This window comes from Acyrthosiphon pisum, chromosome X (genome assembly GCF_005508785.2).
Source record: "Acyrthosiphon pisum isolate AL4f chromosome X, pea_aphid_22Mar2018_4r6ur, whole genome shotgun sequence".
In the NCBI taxonomy this organism is placed as follows: domain Eukaryota; kingdom Metazoa; phylum Arthropoda; class Insecta; order Hemiptera; family Aphididae; genus Acyrthosiphon; species Acyrthosiphon pisum.
The window spans coordinates 6,042,959-6,056,277 of NC_042493.1; positions in this window are offsets into that span (position 1 = coordinate 6,042,959).

The following is a 13,319-nucleotide window of genomic DNA, read 5'->3' on the forward strand; positions in this document are numbered from 1 at the left end:
AAAAATCTAAAAAATACATAAGCACAATTTATTTTTATAGTCATTTTAAGCTCAAATTTGGACGAAATCACATATTAAAAAACCTGGAATAAATATTTTAGTTATTTTGTTGTAATTGTATGTTATGGAAACTTCTAAAGTATACTATTATTTATCTATGATAGTACCACGATTTGTTGTTGATGTATAACGTGTTATAAGTATCTAATGGATATTGTGATATGATTAATTTGGTATTTATTATAGATACCTATTATTGGTCAATTTTTTTTTTTAATACCATAGATAAGTATATAAGATACCTTATACCTAGACTGATATACCGTCTCCGCTCACAATCGTTTTTCTTATACAGTAATATTATATCATTGAATTCAAATTTAATACTATCCATTATACAGTGACCCACTTGTAACCTACTGTACAGTAGAGTGAAATCCACTTACCCACCTTTTTTAACATTAAAATTGTATACGAGCTAAAGCCCGTATGCTATAGTATGTGTTCTTAAAACTAGGAGATGCATATATTTACAATAATGTTTTTAAAGTGAAACTTCTTTACGGAGGGGGTAACATTAACATTTTACCGTCACAATAGATTATTTTATACGTCATACATTATTTTCGACAGATTTCCCGCATCACAAAATTAAAACAAGACACCCCTACCTATACGTTTCCATGATGGCAGTATTTGTTGTCCAACTACATTAATTAATCAACCTAACCTAACCTAACGTAAACGCCTCAGTGTGTGTGTTGGCCTTACGAAGAAATAACGATACCTAATATTAATTATTTTTATCATTATACATTATGCGATGAACGTTATAAACATTTTTTGACACATTTTTCATTTAATCAGTATTCAAATTTAAAACATCGTGATTATGTGTATTTTTATCTGAAAGAATATTCTCTTCACCAATACATAGATAGGTACACACAGCACCCACACGTTTTATTATTTTCTTTGTTATATTTGAATATTTTTCAGCAATCACTAATCCACGCAAGGTTAGCGAAGCGAGTGAAGTATCCAACGCCTGGGGACTTTATCTTTTCATTCTTTAGGCTTTCTTTTTTAAAATTTAATGCAACTCGTTTTTGTTAGACATGAAAAAAATTGTTCTATTGTTTGATAGAAGTATTTTATATAACAAAAACATTGTGTACGAATAACATTTATTATTATTATTACGTATACATTTTAATTATACCGATTTTGTTTGATGTCTATAAAAAGTTTTAATTCGATCTATAGGTACGGTACAAATGAAAAAAAAACTTTTATGAACATTGTAGGCATATTTATATAGATAATACATATACGTCATTAATTTTTATATTGTAACGGTTAAAATAAATATGGTTTATAGAATAAAATCGAAATCACCAAGGTAGATACTAATAATACTAGTGGTATAAAAAAAAAAGAACGTTCGTACTGTGTTGCTTTGTTTATTTATCATATTATACCGTTTTCGTAATAGTTAAGCTACTTACTCAGCATAAATTAAGCAAATAATGTGAAAAATAAATCGACTTTGGACAGACTGTACAATACTGATCTGTCAATTTAGCTGTTAATATTTGAATAGTGCAATGACCCATTGATGCTATTGTAACGTTGCACCTGGTGGTAGTATTGTTATATAACCGTAATTTATCCAAAGAGGGTCGAACACGGTGTACCGATAGGCGATAACCAGTTGAGGTTGTGGTACATTTACGTTGTAATGAATGAATACATTTCGGTATCCAACCACCACCATATGTTTAACTTGGTAAAAAAACAATTTCAAACAAATAATTGTTTGTATAATATCGTCAATGTTATTCTAGTGCCAGTCGTTACTCATAAGACAGTAAACAAGTTCTTATCTTTTTTTTAATCCATATTTTTGGGGTTAATTTATTAACTACGGGTACATAATACTAGCTCATACCATATATAATTCATGAAATGTTTACTGTGTAAGATTTGTTTGAGCACTGACTTGAAACGAAAAGTTAATTATTTATTTCTTTTCTTATGATTTTTTAAAAATATCGTGATTGCCATAATATTATGTCATAATATATATTTTTAATTTAAATACTAATTTACCATCTCGGTGTAATTAAAAGAGTTAAATTTTTAACTCAAAGTTTATATTATCACAAATAATACATTTTAAAGTAGTGTACGTATTTTGCATAAAATAAAAACTGTATTGATTATTTATCTAATAATTACAAACTAATAAATAATAATATTGTTGTCATAAACATTAAAATATTTTAAATTATAGAACTTAGAGCTAGATAAAATAATAGTATGTAAAACTACGTTCTAGTGTAGTTTCACTGTCATGGTTAAACAAAATTTTAAATGATATGATTACCGGATTGTTTTATGATAAAAGTTTTTGTACGAAATGTTTGTAGGTACTTGTGTATAATAGGTATACGTATAACGGATATACGTATAGTTTCCTTTCGATATTATATTAAATTTTAATTGCTTAAAAGTTGAAAAAAATATTGGATGATCGCCCAAACATAAATATTTCAGCACAAATATATTATACTCATCCAATGATCCACCAATTTATTTTACAAATTAAAGTGCTTGTACATAAGGACAGAAAGTAAATTACACCACAATAATTCAAGATATTAAAATGTAATGATAGAAATATAATATTGCAATAAAATATAAATCTAAATATAATATTAAAAGGATAACATTCAGTATAGATTTAGAATAAGTTTTAACGACAAATTTGATTTATATTTTCATAATGTTTCACGCTTCTTAAGAAAATAAATTCTAGTACTTACCCCCCACCCCTAAATACTTTAGTTAAGTTCCCAGAATCCGGAAAGAGATCACGGAAATAATTAACAGTGTATAAATATAAACTTTAAAGTATTTCAATGTATCCATTAGGTACCTATCCAATTTAAAGAAAATTTAATATAAACTATATTATAATCCACACTTTGTTTCAACATTATGTACTATAATTCCTATTAATTTCCCATAGGTAATTAGAATTGTTAATATCGTTTTAAATAGGTAATTAACCATTGAAACAAAAAGTATATAGACAATAAGAATTTAAAATAATTAAGGCAATCGATGGTGAAAATAAAATGTAATTTTAAGTTCGTATAATGTACCATTTGGGTTTACCATTAATATTCCAGTCATTTCATAATTTATTTATAGCACTTTTGAAAACATTGGTACCTAACCTATACATAGCATGTTTAAGAGGTCAACCATTGGCAATCGATATAGTACGGGCTAGCCTGGCTTGGGATCATAAAGGGGTTCCAATAACAAGATTTATTCATCCTAAACTATTAATTGGTTACTTATCAATGTTATATTTAAACAGAAGATATTATATTCAAAATTAGATTAGTAAAATATAGCACATACTAGTTATTATAATTAAAGAGCGAATTTAATATACATGGTAATTTTTTATTGATATCAGATAAATCAAATCTGATAAAATATGTACACGAATCGGATTAATTACAATCTTCCTATTTAATTTTATACTACAATGTTTTGCGATTTTCAACGATTTTGCAATTTTTGTATACTTCACGTCATCAAATTTACAAATTATTATATCTTAGGTGATTTTATAATAAAAAAATAACTACGATGTACCTAATTTTTCACATTACCTACGGTCTTTCCTTACAGTAGATAAGCGTTCTATAGATTCGGTCATATGATACTTCCGTGATATTATTAATAAATCAATAATAAAAATGTATTGACCAATGTATTTCAGGTCTTAATGGGAAGATAAATTTAAATGAACCTTAGACAAAAATAAAGGATATAAAATTATTAAAATATGTTCTGAAGTTATGGCAAGAAATCAAAATGTCAATTTAGATATAACACCAAGTTTTTTTAATTATTTAAATTTGCACCGATAACAAGTAGCTATAGACATTGACGTACTTTTTTACTACCTATGTAAACATATTTTAAGTAAGCGACGATATAATTTTCAAGAAGACAATTTATGTATGTACCTACCTATGTATATAATTATAAATTTTAGTTCAGAAAATGTTTTTAATGTCCAATCATGTCAATCATGTTATTTAAGTAAGTAATCAACAATTATATATTCTATAAGATATTTTATGATTTTATTATGTAACTTTAATATATTTTTCATTGCAATTTTACCATATTTACACTACCTACATCTTGGATAAATTTTCATTGCGATTTCGACATATTTTTAGTGCAACTTTGACATAGTTTACGCAGTTTAATCCAGTTTTTAGATATAATGACACTTTCTTGCTTAATTAGGAGTTAAAATTTAAATAATCAAAACTAAAAAGTATCATACTTCTATTTTTTTTTTAATTTATAATACTAATAAAATTTATAAATACTCAAATATTTAAATCAACATAAATACATGATTAATACCTGCGTAAAAAGTAAATATACTAAACAATTAGTTATAAGTCAGCTTCTTTATTTTCATATCTGCACTGCAGTTTTACCCTATTGTACCTATTACTAATATAAAAATTTGTTATTTATTAAGAATATAACCTTACTTAGCCTAACCTAATTTATCCTTTTATAGACATTTACAGAAAAAAACTATGAAAAAATTGAAAATTTGAAATGACTATAAATAATTAACAAAAAAAGTCAAAATATTTTAAAAATTATATTATATTATAACATGTGTAGGGAATAGTAATATAAAAATTTGTTGCAAATTTGAAATATCTACGATGGTTATTCATATTTTAATTTCACAAAAATAAGAAAATCTATGATAATAAAATTGGTGAGAAATTATCGTTATTTTACGTCTGAACATTAAATATTCAATTTCGTCAAATTTTAATATTTATAAAAATATTTGTAAAATTAAGCTGAACTTTTTTTTTAGTTCTAACACAAAAATTTAATGGCTTATGGGGAACTTTGTATTACATTTTAAAATCCTAGGTTTAAATATTAAACATTATATGAATTTTTAACTACAAATATGAAATAATTTGCAAATTTTCGCAATTTTCGCAATTTTGACAAATTTTATCGAACTTCTAACTTTAAAGACTTATAAAATGTATTATGACTATGTCTTTTCAAAATTTTAATTTCTAAATGAAAAAACCAATGTAGAGAGAGTAAGTACCGACCACTGCCACTAGTTTCCGGATGGGTGACCACTCAGGTTCGCAGTGTCAAAAACCCTGCCACACATACACGTGTTGCTAACCAACCACTTCAACCGTATCAATACAACCAACCGCAATCCTACAATAGCTAATGTCCATAGTTTCCGGGCTCAAGACAAATAAAAAAAAAAAAATCACTCCACTCATAATCTAAAATATCAGTTATCAAATCAAATATTATTATTTTATTCTTATAACTTATTTGTATTGCCAAAAAAAATAATATTATATAATTAATAATATAATAATAATAATATTTACGGTGGAAAGGAAAAAGGGCCTAAACGACGTTCTGGACAAAATTTGTTTTTTTTTAATTATGGCGTAAATGACATAATTCCGCATCAATTGTGCTCACCTGATTATCGATATGTTGATTATTGACGAAGTTATATAATAAAAATAAATAATAGATAATAGTAAATATTATTTGGTTAGTCAAAATGTCTGATAGGATTGGATTTAATGTATATAGGCATAAAATTATACAATTTTGGAAAGTTAGTTACACAGCTATATAATAATGAAAAATATACCTATGTGTATATTATATATTTTGATATTTATTTATAATAAATTCATACTCTAATGAAATCGACTAAAATACTTTGACGAGACGTGCTTACTAATTATTAACACCTAATTACAATGGTATTAAAATAATTTTAATGATTAACATCTGACACACAATTCTTGAATCTATTAATAATATTTATTTTATTGAAATCCATTATAATTTGAACAGGTAGGTACATATCATATTAATTTTGTGTTAAAATTCATTTTGATTCCATTTCATATCAAATTGGTGAGGGGGTGCTATAAAATTCTAAGTACTCTAAATTTACTCACATACGTCCTATTATGCTCTATACCCACTATTAATTGTCAACCTCAGCCGAACAGAACAATACGATATTTAATACAATATACCTATTCAACGAAACGACCCGGTCACGAATATAAAAATGAATTTTTAGTTTCAAGCTGGTCGGGGGAAAAAATAGTAGGTACAGAAAAAAATATAATTTAATATTATGTTTTCATATCCGCAGTTAAGGGCAAAGTGAACCGTCGACTGAGGTGTTAGTATTACGTGTTTCAAACCATAAGACTTTAACCACAGTATTACTTTGATCACAATCATATAACGACACATATTTTCTTGAAAAGTGTTTACTCAAACATTATACAATAATGAGTATGATAATAATATGGTACCTATGCCGTAGGTTTAACGATACTATACACACATATTTGTAGGTATAATAATATTATTTTTAATGGTTTTGTGATAATAATTTTCGTGATCGAACCACGCATGAATTTAAGAAAATAACGGCAGTTTCAATGATTTAAAAAAAACAAAACACAAACCAAAGTTGTTATATAAATAATTCACATAAGTCTAATACGACACGTAACAGTAACTTGTAAGTATATATAAATAAAATATATATGATTATATAATATTATTTAAAACCAAAGCTATTAATATTTAATAATCCGATTAAAGTACCTGATTAATAATTAACGAATGTTCATTATTATTGTATACTACTTACTCGATTAATCGTCTTACCCCCCCCCCCGCCAGAATAACCGTAAGCTTGATAACTGTTTTGACAGTAATATAATATTTGCGATTGTGAATAAGACAAAAATCGTATGTATAGGTAGGTACCTATATAGCGAACACACATAATGTACGCCGACATCGATATGTCGTTTACTCTATATTAGGTATTCGTTAAATGTAAGTGATTATATAAATGTTATAATATTATATGCAGTTTTTGATCTCTTCCGACTTATGAAAGACAAAATGTTGTAAGCGTCGCGTGTAATAAGGAAGGTATAATAAGTAGGGCAGAGAATTTCTAGCATTTACATATATTTTGTTTTGCGCGATCATAAAAAAAGCCAACTAGATACAAAATAATATGTTTCATGTTAGTTTCATAAATTATCATCAAAAAAAAAAATAAATACATTTTTAAAACGACCAACCATTAATATAACGCACACCACGTACAAAAGAAGAAGTGAAAAATTATTAATTAACAAATCAATTAAGTTAATCAATCAATCAACGTAATTGACTACTTCTTAGTCAATAAAAATTAAAGATAGTTTCATTTAGATAGAAAAATATGTTTTTATTTATTTGGAAATAGTATGAAATATATTTGAATTAGATAGGTAATTATATTCTCTGATTTTGAATGCAAATGTGCAAATGGGTTTTAAATGCATATTATAGGTACTTGCATATCTAGTGTTGTTTAAAGGGCTATAATAGTTCTCTGCTCTAGTAATAAATATAGGTACCGCGGATATATTAATATGACTCAGTAAAAAGTGAATTAGGTTGGTACCTATATGTAATATATGAACGCAAATATGCAACATAAAAGCCAATAACCATAAATTTACCACAAATGAAACGATAAAAAAACACTATAGTGATAGTTTGATTATGATTTACGAATATTCATTCAAAAATGTATATACAAGTAGTACCTTCCCAAAATGATTATAAGTAATTAAATAGAAAATACATTTTCTACTAAAGCATAAATATTGATATAAAATAAGTAACATTCCTTAAAATACTATCAATACAATCAATAACAGTGGTTTAAGTTCTCAAAGGTTCCATGTTATAGTAGTGACACTTTGCAAAACCCAATGGCATTTGTCGTCCAAAATAAGCTTGAATGCATACAACTAATGCTCAGCATCACAGAACAGTGTTATTGTTGGTACTTAAACTTAGAAAACATGTAACTGTTAATTGTGTGCAGTGTGGATGCAAACGAATAACGATTAAACGATATGTCTAATCAAAAACTCGATAATTATGATTCATCGTGAAATATGCATTTCTTGTAAAAAAGGTGATTATATAATATAATCTGGAGCCCAATAATAATAGTCAAATAACGTTGATGATAAAAAAATTATCTTTCTCACTGAAATCTGCATGTATAAATTAATAGTAAAACATCGTAATTTTAAATAATTAATTAAAAAGTAGACAATATTAGATTTGTAAGTCGTGAAACACTAATAATATTTTAATATCTACTGCCTACCCAATATTAATCGTTAATAACAATCGTCAATATTGTAATAATAATTATTGAAACGTAAGGTTTTTTTTTCAATTTGTTTGTTGATATAATATATTTGTAATATATATTACCTTTGTCCCGTGTTTAACCGTTCGATAAACGTAAAATTACCACCTCGCTTTGCACAGATAATATTAAAATATTCACCAAAAATAAAATGATAAAAAAACACAAATGGTAGTTTAAAAATGTATGTACAAGTAGTATACCTACCTGCTGAAAAATTATTAATTAAATAAAAAAAAATTTTATAGAATTAATAATAAATATTAGTATAAAATAAATAACATTCCTTAAATATGACCAATATACCTCCTAAGTACTCATATACTTCTAAAACTAATATATTATAAGATGTAGCTGGCCAGTTTTACTAGTAGAGTAATGTAGTATAGAGTATCCATTGTGAAGCCACTGTATATTTTGTCGTCTAAAATAAGCTTGAATCAGGCGCGGATTGTTGTCGATGTTAAACAATTTCTTGTTATCGACGACGACAATTAGATTGTCATCGTCGATAACTATTACCCAAAACTACTATTATTTTACCCGAAACTAAGGCTCTATGAATAGGTATGCTATGCCACCATTTTTTATCAATGATAAAATGATAAAATAAAGAGGGAGAAATTCAAATTCACATGTGAATAACATTATTAATCGTAAAATTGCGGCGTATCATACCTGTATCTATAGTGCCCTACCGAAACTAAATATCATTATTATTGTACCATTATGGCATTATAAATAAATACAATTATCGGTATGACTTGCCGTCGTCGACCATCCTTACCGTTGTCATTTCTGGGGAAAAAAAAACATTACAAAAAAATATTTAATAATATAATTGAAAACCGACCGTCCATCGTCGGCCGTCGCACATCATTCCATTTGTGAAAAGTGATATTTTTGTGCATTCGGCAATCGGCATTGCAATACCTAGCGTGAAATATAATGTACGCTGCGCATAATATCTTGTATAATATTATACTAGACGTACTCTACGTTGTGTAATAAAACGGTTTTTGCTGGAGCCCTGGAGGATACGATTTTAAGGACAATTTTGCGCCCCCCCCCCTAAAATATTTCTGGATCCACCCCTGGCTTGAATGCGTAGAACTAATAACGCTCAACATCACATAGCAGTTGAATTTAAACTTAGAACTTAGAAGTCACGTGATTATTTATTGAGCGCATGCAAACAATTAACCGAAGTATCTTATGAAAATTTCGATAATAATGATTCGACCATAATGATATTATAATAATATACAACGACTGAAAGTCAGCTAGAAAGTAGAAACTCGTCCGGTCGGACAAAAACTTCATCGAATCAATTTCATCTAGAAAAAGTCGAATATATTATGCCGTTCACAACGTGTCCATAAAAATAAGCATTTAAAAAATGTAAAAAAACGCTACTACAATGTTTCTTTTAGAAAATGTAATTATTTAACCCGCAGCCCAGCAATAATATCGTAGTCATAACTTATCCTAACTATCCTTCAAATTGAAATCTTCGGTTTTAATAAATAGTCAAACGTCATAGTATTGCATGAATTTTAATAACAGTCGACAACATTATTATAGTTATTCAGTTATGAAACAATAATAATTATATAATATGTTCCTACATTATGCTACTACCCAATCGATATGTTAATGACGATTGTTATTACTGTAGGTAATAATAATTGAAGTATATGTTTTTTTTTCGATATCATCATTATTACGTGCAGAGTGTAACAGTTTGACAAACGTAAAAATGTAAAATTACTACCACGATTATGCACAAATAATATTAAAATGTGTACCAAAAATGAAATGATAAGAAATACACCAATTATAGTTTAAAAACATATTATATAATATTTACAAGTAGTACCACAGATTTTATTAAACTGTTAAAAATAAAATATAAGTTTTGTAGTAAAATATAATAGATATTAGTATAAGAGAAATAATAATATTCTTTAAATATGATCTTAATATGACCTATCAGTGGTTTTAGTTCTCAAAGGAATAATATATTATTACCGGGCGAAACTCCAGTGGTTATTAGTGATCCATTGTGAAGCCATGTCGTTGGCGTCCAAAATGAGCTTGAATGCATAAATCTAATAATTATAAGAAATAACGTTCAACATCACAGAACAGTTATTATATTTAAATTTAGAAAACGTGTAACTGATTATTGTGCGAAAATGCGAAAATGTGATTATATAATTCGCAGCCCAGCAACAATAATTTATAATCATAACGTCGACCATAAATAAAACCATCTTTCAAACTGAAATCTTCGGCTATAATAATAAGTAAAACGTCACAGTGTTACCCATTTTTTAATAACAGTAGGCAATAAAATATTATAGTTATACAGTCATGAATGTACTACCCAATCGATGCGTTAATAACGATCGTCAATTGCTGTAAAATAATTGATGTTTTTTGTTCATTTTGTTCATTGATCGATATTACGTGCAATGGACAATGTGTAACCATCCGATAAACGTCTATCGGTAGAGCACTCTTTTATTTTACCGTTTAAAAACGTCAAAGCCGGAAAATTGATGTAGTCGACAGAACGTGTTTAAAGTAATATCGCATTGACGACTATAACATATTTATTATCTTTGTCACAAAGTGGCAAAACTAGGGAGGGGAAGGGTGAAGCTGAGCCCCCAAAATTCTACAAAAGCTCCCTCAAAAAATAAAAATAGAATTTATGGTATGTTTGTTGGTACTATTATCTATAATAATATGTTACATTATGTTACTGTTACTTAATATGCAAAATCAAATATTGTACAAAATTACAGAAATATACCTACTCAAAGTAGTGCACATGTATTTTTAAAAAGGGGCTGAGCACACCCGAATATTTTTCCTATATTCGTGCCACTGGTGTCGCAGCAGTTGGTTCGTTTTTGGACATTTTAGGCGCTTACAAAGGATCCCCGCGGGTCACGGATCAAGTGCAACAGTACAATAAAAGCCGGTGTATCAAATTGTTATAGATCGACAATCCGCTTCGCCAGCCATGGATGATATTAACCCCATGACCACTCCCGTGGTTAAGGGTACCACTTAGTTTACTCGCACGGGGTAAAAACTCACCCCTATAAACCTGCTAAAATAAATACCTATCTTTAAAATGTTTTTGTTTATAAATTTAGAGTCAGTCATGTCCAATTAAGAAGGCGTACAGCGTATGCGGATGGTATTATATAAACATGTCAGAAACCCGACAATAATTTTAAGTTAAGTTTGTCGGTGTAAATTTTTACTCCGTGCGTGGTTTCCGGTACCACTTGATTTACTCACACGGAGTAAAAAATTGTTATTAACCTGCAAAAATAAATATTTTTTAAAATTTCACAAAGAAGTAAAAATGTATAGTAAGTCATATGTTATCGGAAGGTACCTACTGAATGCAATGATGCAGATTCGTTAGAAACCCTATGACAATTTTTTTGTTGCACCGCGGTAAATTTTTAACGGTTACTGTATATTTAACAGGGTTATTTTTTTAGCAGCTCACCTAAGTTTTGTGTTAAATTATGAATATAGGCTTAGACGATTTGAAAAAGTTAATAATTATTATTGATTTATCAATACAAGTAACTTGTAAAAATAAACCAAGTATAATAAATACTACACTAATATTACATAATATAATTTTTATTTTCATAAAACCATTTTTGAGGATTATTATCCTTAGTATAAACATTTTAATAAGTCAGAAACTACTCATTTTTTAGATAAATCAAAATTTTAAAGAAAATCGACCGCTAAATAATTTGCAGTAAAAAAAGAGGTTATCATTTGAAAAATATAAGTTTGTAACGCTACAGGACACTCATCAAGTATTACCTACTATAAATATCAGAAATTTGAAAATATTATGGTGTTCATGGGTACCAATACTTGAAAATTCTAAAAATCAGAATTTGAATAAATAAAATATTAAAGGTGAAAAGTTGGGAGTGAGCATGCTTAAAAAATCGTCCTGTCTAATGTCACAAAATGTCACACTGAAACCGCGGTGCGGAGTCGTTGATAAATTATTATTATTATCAATAATTATCATTTATCGCGAGTCGATCGATCGTCGGATTGATTTATCGTTTATTCTCTCCCATATCTCCGTCGGACACGTTATCGGTTTGTTTTTTTTTTTTCGCGGCAATATTTCAATATTATAATATTAGTACCACAACAGAGCAAACTGCACGACGTTTTTAGCAATCTTATAGCAATACGCAGACCGATAACGCGAGCCGCTTGTGCATATTATTATGGGCCCGCGATATTATTACGGTCGTTATTGTAACGGCGGTTCGCGCGTTCGTAAAATCGAAAAATCGATCGAACACCCTCCGCATGACGGGCGCACGCGCGCGCCGCCCGCACGCGTAACGCGCTTCGGGTGGATGGAGGCGGCGGCTGCGTTATATCGGTTGGCGAACTTCGATTTCATATAATACATTATCGTGGCGCATATATACGATTTTTCGCCGCACGTAATATTATTATTATTTTATGTTTATCGCGCGCTCGCGGCGTGCGTGCGTGCGACTAGGGACGACTACAACAATTACTAGACTAACTCGCCACTGCACCAGCACACGCACAAAACCACGCACGCACGCACACGCACAGCATGATATTATTCGCGTGTATAATATTATACGACGGCAACCCTCCGCGCGAGTATTATAATGTCGTGTGTGCTTGTGCGCGCGTGTGTGTGTGTGTTGTGTGGCCGTCGCCCCGCGTGTCCAGCTGCACACACGGCGATAGGGTGAACGCGCGTGTTCCCCTCGCCACCACCGCCACCCCGTCACGCGTATACCCACATACACGGCGCACTTAGGCGCGCGCGTGCGCGCGCCATTGTCGGTGTATGGCCGGTGTCGACGGGAGGGTGTTTCGCCACCCCTCTCCG